Genomic DNA, 18,470 nt, shown 5'->3' on the forward strand with positions numbered 1-18,470 from the left:
CAGACAGGTCGGGCAGGTAGACAGGTAGACGGATGCCTTGCCATCATGGCAACAGCAGCCGGCATGCTGCCAGAGTATTACCCCCCCCTGAGCAAGGCATTCTGAGGGTCTGAGACCAGCGGCAGGACTGACAAAGACAGAGGAGAAGGGAAAGGGCGAGAAACTCACAGAACGAGATCTTCCCACAAGATGTAGCCAGGGAACACACACACACACACACGCACACACACACACACACACACACACAGGTCAGGGCAGCGCCGGCTAGAGGGGCTGTGATTGGCTGAGGCCGGCGTGCCCGCCTATACACGCCCACCTGGTTACCCCGGGCGCTGGCCTCTGGAGTCATTCGATACGGCAGCATTCAGCCGCGCTGCTCCGCCCCTCCCTCCCCCTCCCCCTCCCCTCTCTCACCCCACAGCTCAACAATGCACTCACACATACAGACACACACATGTATGTCGTTTAGAGACAAACGCACATGCACCCGTGTGCCTGCACACACACACACAGCATATAAATACACACGGGGACACGCATACACACACACACACACACAAATACATGTGGACACGCATACACATACACACACAGCATATACATACACACAAGGGTTTACATAATGCACATACACACATACATACACACACAACACACACGTGTATACGTATGGACACACATACACACAGGCTCACACACCCGCCTCTTGTGTTTTGTAATCGCCGTCCGGTAGAACGGCCTCTCTTGCTAAATGCAGCGTCTCTGTTTCGCCATATGTTCCCCTAACGACGGACTCTGAGCGAGGAGCTGTAAATCAGAGGACTCGTTACCACGTCCTGGGACACACTCCCATTCTGAGCTGCTGTGGTTCCAGTTGGCTATTCATATAGAAGATGTATTTATGTCTAACATGTCGTAAGCTTCTTCAGGCCGTGGCTTCTTCTAAACCCTACCATTGAGGAGCCATTTCTCCATCTAGCTATTTCACGATAATATAATGACGTTCTCTCAAGGAACCACCAGTATGACGACGCCTGCTCTCCCAGTGACCCCAGTAGGAGGCCACCGTCCGCATGGTGGGACCCATGAATCCAGATGTCAGGAGTCAGTTTGAAGCATTAATCTGATCCTCTGCAGCGGCTCTGGTGGAGTTCTGCTGTGTCCTGGACTTAACTGGTTCTAAAGTGTTCTGTGTCCTGGACTTAACTGGTTCTAAAGTGTTCTGTGTCCTGCTCTTAGCCGGTTCTAAAGGGTTCTGTGTCCTGCAGCCAGAGTTGCTGTATCTGTGATTTACTTAGAAAAATGATTCATGATGATTCATCTCCACATATCCTCCTTCACCACAAACACACCCGTCCTCTTCCTGCAGACGGTCAGCTGTGGCCCGTTCCTCTCTGCCCCGGAGCTCTCCACTAACGGGCTGACACTGTGATGCTAACCCTGTAATCCCTCTACAGTAGCTGCTAATGCCTCCTGGCCCACACTACTGCCCCACACTACTGCCCCGTCTGTCAGCTGCACCCCAGTACCACCACCACCACCGGCTCCCAGTACCCGTACCACCACCACCACCGGCTCCCAGTACCAGTACCACCACCACCCCCCAGTACCACCACCACCACCGGCTCCCAGTACCAGTACCACCACCACCACCGGCTCCCAGTACCAGTACCACCACCACCACCGGCTCCCAGTACCACCACCACCACCGGCTCCCAGTACCAGTACCACCACCACCACCGGCTCCCAGTACCAGTACCACCACCACCACCGGCTCCCAGTACCAGTACCACCACCACCACCGGCTCCCAGTACCAGTACCACCACCACCACCGGCTCCCAGTACCAGTACCACCACCACCACCGGCTCCCAGTACCAGTACCACCACCACCACCGGCTCCCAGTACCAGTACCACCACCACCACCGGCTCCCAGTACCAGTACCACCACCACCACCGGCTCCCAGTACCAGTACCACCACCACCACTGGCTCCCAGTACCAGTACCACCACCACCACCGGCTCCCAGTACCAGTACCACCACCACCACCGGCTCCCAGTACCAGTACCACCACCACCACCGGCTCCCAGTACCACCACCACCCCCCAGTACCACCACCACCCCCCAGTACCACCACCACCACCGGCTCCCAGTACCACCACCACCACCGGCTCCCAGTACCACCACCACCCCCCAGTACCACCACCACCACCACCGGCTCCCAGTACCACCACCACCCCCCAGTACCACCACCACCACCGGCTCCCAGTACCACCACCACCCCCCAGTACCACCACCACCACCGGCTCCCAGTACCAGTACCACCACCACCACCGGCTCCCAGTACCAGTACCACCACCACCACCGGCTCCCAGTACCAGTACCACCACCACCACCGGCTCCCAGTACCAGTACCACCACCACCACCGGCTCCCAGTACCAGTACCACCACCACCACCGGCTCCCAGTACCAGTACCACCACCACCACCGGCTCCCAGTACCAGTACCACCACCACCACCGGCTCCCAGTACCAGTACCACCACCACCACCGGCTCCCAGTACCAGTACCACCACCACCACCGGCTCCCAGTACCAGTACCACCACCACCACCGGCTCCCAGTACCAGTACCACCACCACCACCGGCTCCCAGTACCACCACCACCCCCCAGTACCACCACCACCCCCCAGTACCACCACCACCACCGGCTCCCAGTACCACCACCACCACCGGCTCCCAGTACCACCACCACCCCCCAGTACCACCACCACCACCACCGGCTCCCAGTACCACCACCACCCCCCAGTACCACCACCACCCCCCAGTACCACCACCACCCCCCAGTACCACCACCACCCCCCAGTACCACCACCACCACCGGCTCCCAGTACCACCACCACCACCACCGGCTCCCAGTACCACCACCACCCCCCAGTACCACCACCACCACCGGCTCCCAGTACCACCACCACCCCCCAGTACCACCACCACCACCGGCTCCCAGTACCACCACCACCGGCTCCCAGTACCACCACCCCCCCCCAGTACCACCACCACCCCCCAGTACCACCACCCCCCCCCAGTACCACCACCACCACTGGCTCCCAGTACCACCACCACCCCCCAGTACCACCACCACCCCCCAGTACCACCACCACCACCGGCTCCCAGTACCACCACCACCCCCCAGTACCACCACCACCACCGCCTCCCAGTACCAGCACCACCACCACCACTGGCTCCCAGTACCACCACCACCCCCCAGTACCACCACCACCACCGGCTCCCAGTACCACCACCACCACCACCGGCTCCCAGTACCACCACCACCCCCCAGTACCACCACCACCACCGGCTCCCAGTACCACCACCACCCCCCAGTACCACCACCACCACCGGCTCCCAGTACCACCACCCCCCCCCAGTACCACCACCACCACCGCCTCCCAGTACCAGCACCACCGCCCCTCAGTACCACCACCACCCAGTACCAGCACCACCATCTGAGAGCTGCCTCCCAGTACCACCACCACCATCTGAGAGCTGCCTCCCAGTACCACCACCACTGTCTGGACTGGCCTCTGCTGGCCTCTGCTTGGCAAGCCTATAGATATCTATTTTCTCTCTCTCTCTCTCTCTCTCTCTCTCTCTCTCTCTCTCTGGAAATGTAAAATCATGTATTAAGTTCAGGAGGATGAGGTCTGCCTTTTCATTGGCTGGTTAATGAGCAGACTTTAACAGGGGTGGGCGGGGCTTGTGAAGGTAAAGGGGTTCAGGAGCACAGAGAGGAGAGCCTGAGAGAGGTCAGGGCTGGAGACGGGCTGTCTGAAGGCCCCTGGGCCGCCGGCCCCCGGCAGAGACACACACACCTTAAATCAGGGGTCTCAAACTCGCGGCCCGCGGGCAAATTGTGGCCCGCCGGACGATATTTTGTGGCCCCCTACATGACATCAAAGTTTAGTAACTTATTTAATTTAATTTTTGTTTTGTTTTTTGGCTGAGTCGCTGCGCTTGCCCAGTGGCCTAATTTATAAAGCTTGCTGCGCACGAAAACCTTTCATAAGACGGAGGTGAAATGTACGTAGGCCAATGGTATGGCTTATCCCAAGTGTGTGTGGGCTGGAGATACGCCCTTCTCTCCTGTGTGACTCCTCTGATGTATTTCGAACTTCCTGTATGTCCAGTGGGAGAGGAAATATCGACGTGTGAAAGAGTGTTTTGTATCAAGTTGAGGCCGACACATATTAATTGAAATGTATATATCATGAGAATAGATAAAATCATGTAATACATTTAGGAAATTATTACATGCATCTCTTCTCAAAAATATTCGACCCTGGAAGTTTAAACGACTCAGTTTCTCTGCCGCAATCATCTGCGCGTCTAGTGCTTTTTTTATTTTTCGTGTTAAAATTATGAACAGATGAAGAGCAGCAGTGATCAGGAGGTGTAGGCAAGAAAAGCCATATGTTCAGAAGGACAGTTCATGTTCTGAAGAAGGTTCATGTGTTAAAGAGCCGTTCATGTTCAAAAGAGCCATTCATGTTCAAAAAAGCATTCATGTTGCAGAACTGTCAATAGTAAAGCTTGAGAAGACTGGATATTTGTACTTTTTTGTGGAATACTTGATGCGGCCCAGCCTCACCCAGACTCCACCTCCAGCGGCCCCCAGGTAAATGAGTTTGAGACCCCTGCCTTAAATGATGGGTTCTAGACTCTGCATAGCCTCCCCCTTACCCACTTACTGTATGTTGTACGTCCCGGATTTTAAAAATAGTAATTAGCATTGTGTAGCATCTTATCCTACCTGTCTTGGTTGAATACGGGGAATGGGTTAACCTGGTGATGTAAGTGTTGAACATCCTTAAACGTAGCAAGACTTAGAGGGCTCATGTCCACCGAAGTCTTACAAAAACTTGTACATCATTACTGCAATGATCTCCTTACAGGTCTCCCAAAAATAACTCAACTACAGCTTGTTCAGAATGCTGCGGCTAACCTATAAATCCCTATATGGTTTTGGGCCAAAATATTTAACTGATATGCTTCCACTACATAAGCCTTCTAGATCACTAAGATCTTCTGAGACAAATCCGATAACTATCCCCAGAGTAAACACGAAACATTGGAAACAGGATTTAGTTAATATACACAATAGCTGAAATAATCTCCCTGAGGATTTAAGACTTTCCCCAACTCTGACCACTTTTAAAACAAGATTGAATACTTTTGTTTGCTTTGCTTTCTGCTAAATCTTAAATAAGTTGTACGCTTTTTTAACTTTGCCTTTATTTTCTATTTTAATACTAAAATGCTTTTTTTTTTACTTTCCCTTTATTTTCTATTTTTACCAGAGAGATACATGATCTGATATCAGAAAGACTGTTTAAAGGATAAGGGTGTGAGACCCATGTTCTGTCTGGGTTATAGTCCTAGAATCCGGGTCGGAGTCCCAGATAAAGGACCTAGTTCCTTTCGGTCGGGTTGGAGTCCCGACGTGGGTACCAGAGAGACTGTTGATCTGATCTTAAATATATTGCACTTTCTAATTTTTTTTTAACTTTACCTTTATTCTCGATTTTTTTTTATTTAATTTTTTTACTTTTCTATTATTAAATGTTTTTGTACGACAATGTTTATATGTGAAGCACTTTGAGTCTGCCTCTTGTATGAATAGTGCTATATAAATAAAGTTGCCTTGCCTTGCCTTACTGAACCAAGAGCGATATATTGTTGTTTCTCTTTCATCTGACAAGTGTCTTATTGTAAGTCCCTTTGGAAAAAGCAACATTGAGTATCAATGTTGAGTGCCTTTCTAAATGGTGATATGAAAAGCGTTCCTCATCTTTCTTATCGGCTCAATTCCTTCAACATGTTGGTGGACAGAACACTGCATCGGAGCGGAGGGAACGAGGAAGGAGAGCGGACCTTGACCTGCAGGCTGTAGGACTGACCCTACAGCCTGCAGGGCCTGGAGCGTCTTTAGTCACAGCCAGGAGACGCTGTGACTAAAGACTAACCCCACACCCCCCCCCTCTATACCCAACACCCCCTATATACCCCCCTCTACACCCCCTCTCTAACCCCACGACCCCTCTGTACCCAACACCCCCTATATACCCCCCTCTACACCCCCTCTCTAACCCCACGACCCCTCTGTACCCAACACCCCCTATATACCCCCCTCTACATCCCCCTCTCTACCCCCCTCTACATCCCCCTCTCTAACCCCACACCCCCTCTGTACTCCCCTCTGTACCCCCCCCCCCCCCCCTCTATACCCCCTCTCCACACCCCTCTACCCCTCTATACCCCCTCTACCCCTCTATACCCCCTCTCTACACCCCTCTCTACCCCACCCACCCTTCTATACCCCCTCTCTACCCCCCTCTACACCCCCCTCTATAGCGGGCCCACCTCCTGGAGAGATTGGGAGGCTTCATGACGTCATAAAGAGCCCCCTTTGTTCTCCCTCTCACTTTACTTACACTTGACTACTTATTAGTTCAAAGCCTTAGGACTCTATTCCACAGGGACACATAGTGTAGCTGGCAGTTTTTGAATGTTGGGGACTAACACTGGGTTTACTGGTTTACAAGTGATAATAAAGTACTGACTTTGTGTACTTTAATAACAAGTTGGACTGGTCTAGAAATGCAGAGGCTGTCTACAAAAAAGGCCAAAGCCGACTCTTTTGCCTCAGGAGGCCGAGGTCCTTTAACATCTGCCGGACGATGCTGGGGATGTTTTACGAGTCTGTTGTAGCCAGTGCAATCTTCTTCGCTGTCACATGCTGGGGCAGTGGGATGAGGATTGCAGATACCAACAGACTTGAAAGACTGATTAGGAGGGCCGGTGATGTTGTGGGGGAGGAACTGGACACCCTGATGACCGTGGCAGAGAGGAGGATGCTGTCTAGGTTTCAGTCCATCTTGGACAATGTCTCACACCCTCTCTATGACACACTGGCCCTGCAGAGGAGCACCTTCAGCAGGAGATTCCTCTCACCCAGATGCACCACAGAGCGCCACAGGAAATCTTTCCTGCCTGTGGCCATTAAAATTTACAACGCCTCCCTTAGAATGTCAGACACCGTCCCTCTCTGTAATCTCTGACCTCAAACAAGGACTATAATTCTTGCACCTTTTGCACAATACTGTACAATTCTTTTTGTACAGTGCTGTCTTTTGTGTATGTATGTATATATATATATATATATATATATATATATATATATATATATATATATATATATATATATATATATATATATGTGTATGTATATATGTATGTATGTGGGTATATGTATATATATATGTATGTGTATATATGGTGTTGTATATATATTTATATTGTCCTTCAATTTGTTATTTGTATATTTTGTTTTTCTTAGGTTGTATCTTTTATCTTTTGTGTATGTATGTGTATATATATATATATATATATATATATATATATATATATATATATATATATATATGTGTGTGTGTATGTATATGTATATATATGGATATGGATATATATGTTATATTTTATATTTTTTATTTTATTCTTAATATTTATTTATTTATTTGTGTATGTGTATCTGGAGTTTGTGACAAAAATAATTTCCCTCTGGGATTATTAAAGTATCTATCTATCTATCTATCTATCTATCTATCTATCTATCTATCTATCTATCTATCTATCTATCTATCTATCTATCTATCTATCTATCTATCTGACCTTAAAGTGTTGACCACCGACAGGTTGGCTGAAGGCTCCTGTAGCTGGGAGCTGAGAACCAAGGTGAGGACCCCCACCCTCTCTAGAACCAAGGACCACCACCCCTCTCTAGAACCAAGGACCACCACCCCTCTCTAGAACCAAGGTGAGGGGCCCCACCCCTCTCTAGAACCAAGTACCACCACAGAAGAAATTGTAGTATTTGGGAGTTTGGATAGATCAGCTGTTATCCTGGAAAGACCATGTAGACTTTGGGAGTATGGTTAGATCAGCTGTTACCCTGTAAAGACCACGTAGACTTTGGGAGTATGGTTAGATCAGCTGTTACCCTGTAAAGACCACGTAGACTTTGGGAGTATGGTTAGATCAGCTGTTACCCTGTAAAGACCACGTAGACTTTGTCTGCAAGAGAACAAAACAGAGGATATACTTTCTCCGCTGCCTCTTGACCTCAGTCATAATGAGCATTTTACAATGCTGTAATATTGTATGGTACAAGAGTCTGTCTACAACCTTGAAAGCCAAATCGTCACAGCAATTAAAAATCTCCTCCAAGACTGTGGGCCATCCCCTCCAGACAATATACGAAACAGCCAATCATAAAAACATATTAAGGTTGGCTAACAACATCGTCTCTAACACAAGCCAGGTCTTAAGTATACAAACTGTGTACATCAAAGTGCAGATTCAGTGACCCAGTTTAACAAGATCAAACTGAAACACTCTTTTATGCGTCCATCAATCCAACACTGAATCAATCAGCGTTACTCATTGCGCGGCTCGCCAAGCCTCTATTTGCGGCTCGCATGGCAGTTCAAATTCAAATTTACAGATCATGCAGTGAATAGATAGATATATACATAAAAAAAAATCAAAACAAGCAGATATATAGTATAAAACCTGTTAAAAAACGAATGTGGCTGCTCTCTTACAAACAATTAATTAAAAAATAAATCAACAGCGGCATTACAAGGTGGAAATATAGCCTAGACTAGAAAATATATATCCACTTGCTCGGCCCTACGCTGACTGACAGCGGGTTGCCAGATTGGCGGTTTTCCTGCATAACAAGAGAGAGTACACAGTCACACAAGTCTTAGTGTTCCTCTCAAAGTGCACCAGTTGATGCATTCTAGGTTCAAAGGTACCAACTGTTCTCCCGGGGGAGCACGCCCCCGGACCCTCTAAGGACTGGGTTCCCTCCACGGTTTCACAGCATTCTGTGGGACACACTGCTTCAGGGATAACAAATCTGACTGGATTTATAGGTTTTGATACTTTGCGGTAAAAGTGGCTCTCCTGTTGACTTTGTCCTGTCAGCGCGGCTCTCCTGAAAGAAATAGTGAATACCACTGCTGTAGATGAAGGAGAAGGTTAAGGGACTTTTATGTTTATGTCTTCTAAGTGTTTGTGTTTTTCTGTTTTCTGTTTGTGGTGTGTGATGTAATGCCCTACAATGTACACTATGGACAATTAATATTACATGGATGTGTTAAGTCACAATGGAGCAACTAAATGGACATAAAAAAAATAATTCAGACCTGTCTGACCAATAAAGCATATTATACCATGGTCTTGGGGAATACTCAATTCTGATTGGATGCAGGGTGTCCATTAATCCCTGATATATGGACCCCTACTAAGTAGTTCCAGTCAAATTGTCTGTTCACCGTTCTAAATTAATGCGCTAGCTGGTGTATCAGACAGTCTCTAAAACACACCGCAACAAACTAACAACAATGGCGACTGTAACACAGATGCTGCAAGAAGTACTCTTCCCCTCTAAACTTACTGATACTTTGTATCACATTAGAGATCATCTCACGTCCAGTTCGCTGTTCAACTTGCTGCTTCATGCAGCTGTTCAACAGCTGTCGAACAGCTGCATGAACAGAAACGTTACCCACGGCTGATCATTTGTTCGTGAACATCTTGATATTGATTTTGGGACAAGGGCATGGCTGGTAGCTAACTAGACTTCTTGTTACAGTTTTTCTCGATTGTGTATACATACAAATGTCCATCAAAAAATGGAACTATGCACACATTTCTAAAAACTTGAAGCTCATCTATCAACTATAAGACTCAAGACTGAGCACAATTCCTCTGTTTTCACATTTTTGCTAAACTCTATGCACATATCTCATCATTTAGCACACTTGGTTCACCTGGATCACACTGGCCTTCAAAACGCCACACCTAATTACCAATAAGTCTAACTCACTTCTTCTCACCTGTTCAAACTCAACTGGCAAAACATTTCAGTCATGTGTCAGAGCATAAAAGAGGACTCTGTGAGCTCTACTGTGTTGTAGATATGGTCCTTTGGCCTGATCAGGTTTGGGGTGGGATACATACTGATTTACATGTAGATCTGTTTCACCTCATTTATATTCTTATTTTTTGTTGGCCTACGAAAAGCTTTTTATGCAGTCAGTTCAGCTGAACATTTTACTGCAGTAAAAATGAAAAAAAATGCTTTGTTGCCTTTTTCTTGTGCTTGCACTGATTTCATCATTGCATCCCCCTATACATTGGAATATGTAACATGGCCTCATAAAGCCAAAACATATGTAAATAGTATTTTGTTGGAAGTGTTTTGAATTGATCACACCATGTTTAATTGATGCTCTCTAAGAGATATTCATTTGATAGCTGTGATTAGTTTGGTGGAAAAAAACAGTTATGAGAAGAATTTGTGTAGTTTTGACCAAATTATTAACTCTTCTCAGGTTTGTGTTTAGAGTTTTGAGCAATTGAGCTATAGTCTCAGAAAACGTGTTTAAACTATTGAGAAAAATTGTAAACATACTGTCAAATTATATTTACTGTTTGTCTGCTTGTCAGCCGTTTGCCAACCGTACGCAGTGTAAGGGAGGGACCAGATCCTCCCTCTTCGCTCCAGACTCCTCACTCTGGTTTCAGATGAATACAGGCTCTGAGCCTCCCGACGGTTCTCTAGCGGACCGTCGTTCTCCTGCAGTCCTTCGTTCCACTCTCTCAGCCAGCCTCTTCCTCGTGTCATGAGGCACACACAAACACTCATGCATACACATACACCACACAAACACAAACAGACACAAGCACAAGCAATATGCACACACAAACAGACACACTCACACACAGGCATATACAAGTAAGCACACACATACACAGACACATACACACACAAAGGCACAAGCAAGTATGCACACACACACACACAAACAGACAAATACTCACACACACACAAGCTCATGCAAGTATGCACACACACACAAAAACGCAACCAGACACACGCAAGCAAGCACATACACACAAACAGGCACACACACATGCAAGCTCACACGTACACACATGCTCACACACACACACACACACACACACACACACAAACACCCTGGCCTGTAGTCACTGAAGCCGGTGTTGTGGTGATTCTGCTTGGAGGAGGAGAGGCTATTGATCGACCCAAGACGTACCTCACACCCCAGGGGACCGGTCATACACCGGTCCCCACCCCCCCTCGATATTCTCCCCCATCCTGAGCAGGCCTATCGCCATGGCAACTACTGACATGACCTTAGCTTGAAGGACACACATTGCTCAGCCTATTTACCTACGTACGTACCTACGTATGTATGTACAGTACGTATGTACTGTATGTGTATATGTAGCCTATATATATATCTTGACATTGTCTTGGGTTCTCCTCTGACACAAAAGGGGAACGACTCCACTATGTTATGACGGTTACACAAAATAGAACTATACTGTTCTCCAGTACAAACCTAACGTTCAGAGTTTATTTAACAAAATGGAGAGAAAAAGAGCAAGAGAGCGAGAGAGAGAGAGAGAGAGCGAGAGAGATACGGAGCGCAACACAATTTGAGGCTAATAAAAGACGTTTAATGTGAAAGCACGTCTGGTGGACGTGCTGGAGCAGGCCATTTTAAAAGCACTAGATGAGCCCACCAGAACCGCCCCCCAGAACCGGAGCAGGGGATCGGGTTTTCATTACAGGGAGACGACTGCCAGACGGCCAATTTCCCGATGCGCCGTGTGGGGGGACATTATAGTTCTGATTTAGAGGCAGCAAACAATAAATAAAGGAATGCTGCTTCATTTAAACCAAATCCCAGTCTCGCATACATAATAACCCTGGTACATGTACAAACAGCATGTGTGTGTGTGTGTGTGTGTGTGTGTGTGTGAGTGAGTGTGTCTGTCTAAGTGTAAGTGTGTGTTTGTGTGCATGTGCAAGAGAGTGTGTGTGTGCGTGTGTGTGTTTGTGGTGGAGAGAGGTAGCGGTCGAGTGAGAGAGAACGAGAGAGAGATCCATCGTCAGAGCGGCTGCATGCCTTGATCTTCAGATAAACGTTATTCTACAAGCCGATTGCACTGAGGCTGGCCTGCTGCTAGGGATTGTAGCTGATCTATTCTGCCCTCTGCTGGTTGGAGGCAGAAGTCATGGTAATCTTAGCGATGACAGGAATTTTTGTGCTTTTCCAGGCATCGTTTGAGGTAGAATATGCCCCTGGTTGTTAGAAACCGCCCCTTGTTGTTAGAACCTCGCCGCGGGCTGTGGAGAGACCAGCGTGTCTTTAGCGCCCTCTAGAGGACACTGCACGCACAAAAAGAGACACCCCATCAGCCGGCGTTTGTAAACACAGGAGGTCATTTTTCATGTCTCTCCACTTGAGAAGCCAGTGCTGCGTCACCTGATGGAGGTTCCTCGATTAGTTCTTCATTCAGGCTGCTGAGTAAAGCAGAGGTTAACTACAGCAGCAGCTATGGGTCTGAATCTGCCACAAGGAGCTGTAGCTTATGACTGCAGACTCGTGTCCCCATATGCATATCAGGGGAACCCACGAGGTCCCCACGCCAAGGTGGGAACCCCTGCTTTGAAGTGTGTAAAGAGACTGGCTCAGAGCAGAACTCCATCTTGGCCCCGGTCCTAGAGAGCCGTTGGACTCCATCTTGGCCCCGGTCCTAGAGAGCCGTTGGACTCCATCTTGGCCCCGGTCCTAGAGAGCCGATGGACTCCATCTTGGCTCCGGTCCTAGAGAGCCGTTGGACTCCATCTTGGCCCCGGTCCTTGAGAGCCGTTGGACTCCATCTTGGCCCCGGTCCTAGAGAGCCGTTGGACTCCATCTTGGCCCCGGTCCTTGAGAGCCGTTGGACTCCATCTTGGCCCCGGTCATAGAGAGCCGTTGGACTCCATCTTGGCCCCGGTCATAGAGAGCCGTTGGACTCCATCTTGGCCCCGGTCATAGAGAGCCGTTGGACTCCATCTTGGCCCCGGTCTTACAGCTGGCAAAGTTGGATTCCTCAGGTTGTCATGTAGTGCTTATCACATCATTATTTCTATTTGGACGGTGTTTACTTGTTTATAACGTAAGGCTCATGTCAGGTGTACAATGTGAGGCAGGTAAAACAAAGGGCTGAAGGCCCAGTTTAGGGACTAACCCTAACCTAACCCTATGAGTTAACTGTTAAAGTTATGCGGTATTATGTCACACGGGACGAATGATTGAACTGAACGTGTACGTCAGTAAGGCGAAGGTCCTTCGATTCTTTTTATTTGTCAGCTGAGGTGAAACCATAAAGAGATTGGCTAGTTGAAGCTTTCCAAGTCGCCACCGGGCCAATCACATCCAACACGGGGCGGGCATAACTATGGCTGTACAGAGGAGAAGCCAATGGGAGCGCTGCTGAGGTCTTTTCATAAAAAGCCAAGATGGATTGATCAATTGATTGGTTGTAGGTCTATCCAATGACGTGCAGAGTATTCTGGTTGCCGTTGGTAACCGTGGATCTCCAACATGGAGCCAGAGGTTCCAGACGGTTTGACGTTCGGCGATGACACACCTCCGAGGAGCTCCGAGCAGAGACGCTGACCCTGTGTTCTCATACGGCGGCTAGACAGTCTGCTACTCATGTAACCATGGAAACAGGAAATTTACCAAGGAGAACCCCCCCCCCCCTCAGACATTTGTGATGTTACAGTAAAGTAGAATGTGACAGGACTCATGACGGTGCCCTCGCTGCTCCGTCAGCCGGTGTATCGGGCCATGAACTCATGCTCAGCACCAGTGTGCTCTCCCAGAGCTCCCAATCCTTCCACCAGTGTGCTCCCCCAGAGCTCCCCGTCCTCAGCTCTGGCCGCGCTCCAGTAGCGTGCGAGCGCAGGAGGAAGTATCTGTGCAGACTTGTTCCACACCAGAAGTGGGCGGCACTAGGAGTAGAGATTACAAAGAGCATTGTCCTGGCTGTTTGTCTGACCCTGTCCTGGCTGTTTGTCCTGGCTGTTTGTCTGACCCTGTCCTGGCTGTTTGTCCTGGCTGTTTGTCTGACCCTGTCCTGGCTGTTTGTCCTGGCTGTTTATCTGACCCTGTCCTGGCTGTTTGTCCTGGCTGTTTGTCTGACCCTGTCCTGGCTGTTTGTCTGACCCTTTCCTGGCTGTTTGTCTGACCCTGTCCTGGCTGTTTGTCCTGGCTGTTTGTCTGACCCTGTCCTGGCTGTTTGTCCTGGCTGTTTGTCTGACCCTGTCCTGGCTGTTTGTCTGACCCTGTCCTGGCTGTTTGTCCTGGCTGTTTGTCTGACCCTGTTCTGGCTGTTTGTCTGACCCTGTCCTGGCTGTTTGTCTGACCCTGTCCTGGCTGTTTGTCTGACCCTGTCCTGGCTGTTTGTCCTGGCTGTTTGTCTGACCCTGTCCTGGCTGTTTGTCTGACCCTGTCCTGGCCGTTTGTCTGACCCTGTCCTGGCTGTTTGTCCTGGCTGTTTGTCTGACCCTGTCCTGGCTGTTTGTCCTGGCTGTTTGTCTGACCCTGTTCCCCTAGCGCGTGAGCAGAGAGCTCAGCCACCAGCGGTCCAGCGGCCTTCGTAGCAGCGGACCTCCAGAGGATTCACCAACGTACCTTCTGCGACCTCATCAGTGGGGTTTCCTCATGTAAAAAACAGGTGGGGCTAGGCTAATATTTTTTATTCTTTTAAATGACGAACCAGTGTTCGTGACGTCACATCTGACCTGTGAAGGGCAGTCATACGCCAAAGAGCGTCTAAACTGCCGAAATCTTTCAACAAAAACAGTAGACCTTCACTTTTGTTAGTGTTTCTACTGGCTTTTCAGGCATACAGACATCCATCCAAACAAATTACGGTGCATTTTAATTTAGTTTGAAATTCATTTTTGGAAAAAGTTACAGCCCTAATAAATTACAAATAAAAATGGCAATTTTCATAAAAAGCAAAAGTATTTCAAAATAGAGATTGAGCTTCCTTCATTGGTCTTACTTACGTGTCAGTGTTCCACCATGCTGTTTGTAGCCCTGGCTTGGTGTTTCCCATTCTCTATTCAGCCCTCCACCCACAAGGACCTGCCAGGACAGCAGGCAGGTCCTGGGGCCATCACAACCATTACAAATAAAAATATACTTTAACACTATTAAGTATGCTGGGCTTTGAGTGACTGTTCTCCATGTATCAGATACATATATTTAATTAATAAAGTACATTAGTGCAGCTTTTAATCTTTCATTGCTGACATCAAAACATTGCAATAATGAAAGTATAGTTTTTAAAAGTTTTTAAACTTTAAACTAAGCTTCCCTAAACCTCAGAATAAAATGATACTACTGCAAACAGCTGTAATAGCTAGGCCTACTATAAGAACCCAATATCATTTTACCATGTAGTACACCTCCCATAGGCCTAAGCAGTGTCCTGGAGGAGAAATCAAAGATAATAGCTGTGAAAGAAAAGATTCAGAATGGACTGTCTTGGTTTAAAGCCCACTCGCCACCACAACAAGGTGCAGGACAGGAGTGGGAACAGTATATAAGACTGGAAAAACATAAATAGACTGAAGAGCACAAGACATAAGGCGTTATACCTCTACTTTTTCCTCCAAGGGTGTCAATCTGTGCTCCAATAGATGATCTACCTCATTCATGTTGTCTACTCGTTTTCGTTTGTGTGGCTCCGGCATGTTTGGTAGCAAAGTTATCCTTCTCCTTCTCTTCTTCGCTACCTGACTTCTTGCGCGCGGCACGTGAGGTGAGGTGGGAGGTCACTCGAGTCATGACTCATCACGCAAACACACTACAGCCTACAAAAGGAAATTACGCTGTAGTGGAACGAACCATATATTTCCATGGCGGTCCCGTTGGGGCTAGCACCAGAAGTAAAATAATCTCCGTCCAGTTCAACTGACTTCAATAGAGAAACCCTCTGAGCATGCGCATTTCCATTTTTCAAGTCCAATACACATTACATTGGGCTGGTGGGGCTCGAGCCCCTCTTGCCCCTCCAGACGAACTCAGTCTGGAGAAGCAAGCTAGGGTAGACTAAAAATGAACTAAAAGCGCTGAACTTATTATTTTACAGTACTTTCTGGGGAGATTTAAAAAAAATATTATCTCTCTCTCTCTCTCTCTCTCTCTCTCTCTCTCTCTCTCTCTCTCTCTCTCTCTCTCTCTCTCTCTCTCTCTCTCTCTCTCTCTCTCTCTCTCTCTCTCTCTCTCTCTCTCTCTCTCTCTCTCTCTCTCTCTCTCTCTCTCTCTCTCTCTCTCTATATATAGAATTATTTTATATATAATTTCTTTTTTCATTTTTATTTTTTTATTTTTTTTCTTGCCCCTAATGCCCAGTCGCCACTGGGCCTCATGTTGACGGCTGTCAACTCCTCTCGCCTCGTGCCCACTGCACCGTCAGTAAAAGGACTGGGAAGGCGTGGCTGACGAATGGGGGAGGTTTCCAGGGTCGTCAGAGCCCGAGTAGTGTCACAGTGCTTAAATTTGCATACGTGATCTAATTGGATGACGGATCCATCGCTGCCGAAAAAGTTGAAAATCTTACAACTTTTTGACGGAGCCTTCAGCGTACGGATCCACAATGCATTGCGCGTCCGTCCCCATTTGGACGCGCAATGCATTGTGGATCCATTCGTTCCTTTGCAGCCTTCGGCTCCGTCAAAAAGTTGAAAGATGTTCAACTTTTTTCGGCAGCGACGGATCCGTCCTCCAATCAGATCGCGTATGCAAATTTAAGCACTGTGACGCGACTCGGGCTCTGACGATACTGGAAAGCGACAAGCAGGAAGAAGCGGGAAGAACCCGGCTTTGTTGTTGTTAGCGGGAAGCGATTTGATTGGCTGACGGATGCCTCTGCAAAGACTACTCCCCCATCCGTCAGCCACGCCTTCCCACGTCCTTTGACTGACAGTGCAGTGGGCACGAGGCGCCACGCCTCGGGCGGGAGCCTCGGGGGGAGCCTCTGGCTCCGTCAAAAAGTTGAATAACTTTTTCGGCAGCGAAGGATCCGTCATCCAATCAGATTGCGTATGCAAATTTCAGCACTGTGACACTACTAATGCTGCTCTCCATTTGGATTTACGAAGTGGTAAAGTCGCAAATCTCCCAGCTTTCTTGCGGCATTTCACTGAGGCACGCCCCCTTTTGGTCGTAGCATCTCGTCGCTTTCAAAGTAGAGCGAGCAGAGCTGTACAACTCGCAAAGAAGATGGCTGCGCCCATAGTTAATGGGGGATGAGATGTATTTTCTTTCTATTTGTACCACGTTGGTGGTTTTAATGTCGTTTTTAAAACCTCTTACACACTTGATTTCATTGCTGCTTTAATCCGGTCACCAATATATGCATTGCACGGTCTTGCTTTGCGTGCCCTTCAATGTAAAGTTTTGTTTTGAAGCTGGTTTGCTAAAGAGGCTATGTTACTAATGATGACTAGCCTGCTACTACTCCCCCTCGTGGCTCGACAGAAACACAAATGGCAAACTGGAAGGCTGGAGCAAGGGAAATACGTCACGTTCTCGCTGAAGCTGGTCGTTCGTACCAGCGTACCATCCAAATGGATAGCAGCATAAGCTCCCCCATCCGTCAGCCACGCCTTCCGACGTCCTTTGACTGACGGTGCAGTGGGCACGAGGCGGTACTCTGATGCAGTCATCGCCCTGTGGAGCTGCTGAAGCAGGAGGTCAGGGTTGGGAGGGGAGAGAACACACAAGGACGCTTCATGTACACAACAAACATGTTTAATAAAATACTGCAAAATCCTGAAAAATTAAGCAAACTATTTATTTGTTGTCACGTTTCTATTGCATCTGAATCATAGAAGCCACATATTAAATGCATTAGATTCGAGTTTAATTTTTTTCATTCATAACAAAGGTCAAACAATAAAGTGCTTTCTTTTCACAATAGTCTTCTTCACACACACCAAATCAAACGCAACACAGTAGTTGTAGTTTTGCACTGCGGCTCACATCCAGTGCAGGTCTCTCTGTGTCTCTGTGTGCTTCAAGTGCTGTGAATCCGAGGTCATGAATCAGCAAAGTGTTAAGCTCCATTTGATACTCATCTGGTTGTGCAACATCTGCCCCAGTTTTTAAGAAAGAGTAATCAAAGTTTAAAGTTTAAGTCTCTCTCTCTCTCTCTCTCTCTCTCACATACACCCCCCCCCCCACACACACACACACACACACACACACACACACACACACACACACACACACACACACACACACACACACACACACACACACACACACACACACACACACACACACACACACAGTTGATCATAATCTAATAACTCAACCCAGAGATGAAACTGTCAGAGTTCTGACGCCTCTGCCTCACGTTCTGTTAGACCCACTGCCGCTCAAAGGGTTCCCTGGCGAGAGGAGAGCGAGAGGAGAGCGAGAGGAGAGCGAGAGGAGAGCGAGAGGAGAGCGAGCCCACGGGAT

At 48.1% G+C, this 18,470-nt stretch overlaps 1 protein-coding gene across 1 annotated transcript in view; it reads right to left on the reverse strand.

Moving 5' to 3' along the window:
* Positions 1-18,204: 18,204 nt before the first annotated feature.
* Positions 18,205-18,470, reverse strand: part of LOC115528963 (egl nine homolog 2) — a 2,997-nt gene continuing 2,731 nt past the window's right edge. The window contains exon 4 of the mRNA XM_030337448.1: positions 18,205-18,470. This exon is cut by the window's right edge and continues 342 nt beyond it. The gene's annotated coding sequence lies outside the window, so the exon portion shown is untranslated.

The sequence above is a fragment of the Gadus morhua genome, chromosome 16, assembly GCF_902167405.1.
Source record: "Gadus morhua chromosome 16, gadMor3.0, whole genome shotgun sequence".
Taxonomy (NCBI): domain Eukaryota; kingdom Metazoa; phylum Chordata; class Actinopteri; order Gadiformes; family Gadidae; genus Gadus; species Gadus morhua.